This window comes from Macrobrachium nipponense, chromosome 27 (genome assembly GCF_015104395.2).
Source record: "Macrobrachium nipponense isolate FS-2020 chromosome 27, ASM1510439v2, whole genome shotgun sequence".
Lineage (NCBI taxonomy): Eukaryota > Metazoa > Arthropoda > Malacostraca > Decapoda > Palaemonidae > Macrobrachium > Macrobrachium nipponense.
The window spans coordinates 67,646,340-67,647,731 of NC_087216.1; positions in this window are offsets into that span (position 1 = coordinate 67,646,340).

Consider the following 1,392-nt stretch of genomic DNA (forward strand, 5'->3'; position numbering starts at 1 on the left):
GCCTCATGTATTCGATATCTCATGTCCTATAATGTGATCCTCCCACCTGGATTGTGCAATAATCTGAGCCCCACAAAACAACACGGGGATAGAAATACACAAAAGAAAAAAAAAGAAAAAAATCTGCACCGCTAATCACCAAAAGACTAAATCTCCTTTATTAACTGGCTTTCCTCCCCTGTGCTCTCTCCCACACAATCTTTTAGAATTCTTAAAGAAGAGAGAGAGAGAGAGAGAGAGAGAGAGAGAGAGAGAGAGAGAGAGAGAGAGAGAGAGAGAGAGCTGAAAACTTTCATCTATTCAATTACTGGAAACATCATTAAGGTTGAAATACTTGTTTCGTCATTGATAAATATCCTGGGTAACAAAGTCTCAATATAAATCTACTGGCAGAAGATCAATTATTATGTGCACGTGCATACATTTATTTTGTTTTTATATCTTACAAAAACATGCACTATATATTATATATATATATATATATATATATATATATATATATATATATATGTATATAATATATATATGTGTAACTCTGACTGTTGACCATAAAATGAAAGACGTCAGCCAATAGGAATTTACGACTCTACGTCATTAATTGTCCTATTATTGAGATTAATGATGTCATAATGACCAGAAATTATGTATAATACAGGAAACGTTCCTCGTATAAATTTAGTCTTCAATATATTCCCATTTCACAATATCTTCAATATTAAATACAAAATGGGAGAAAACATTGGAGGCCTTAGACAATAGACAACTTGGTGGAGAAAATGGGTTTCTTTCCTTGATGCTCAGAAGTAATTGTGCTGTCATCTTTAATCGTTTCGGGATATAATGTTTGCGCCGCTAATAATTTGCAATGGAATCGCAATATCAGAGAAAATAGAATATCAAAGTGGGGTTTGAATGCGCACATATGTAGTGAGGAAATGATTGTTTTAGATGAATTGTTCGAGAAGGGAATATTGATTTTTTCGTATTACCTGGGACCAACGTCCTCAAGGTGCCCCTTCCCTCCACGACCCCTTTGCGTCTGTGAGTAAAATTCCCTTCTAGATTTAAAGGAAAATAAAAAAAACAGAGAGACCGAGGAGTGTTTTTATTCTATAGTAAATGAATTGGTAAGATACTTGGCACAGCTTCTTAGCCACTAGATCTTCAATGCATGGTTGATTTCCAGAGCGTGCAAAGCGTAAGTCCCCTTCAACGTCCAGCCTGTTTCTGTATTTTGTTGTTTAGAGCAAGAGCCTGAAAATGCAAATTCACAAAGGTACTACATCGATCCGAACGTACTTATCATACTTAGGATACGAGCGAGTCCATCTAGAGTAGTAGACTATAAGAAACTAGCGTTATAAGTCGATACTTTTGCATTGTTCATAAACT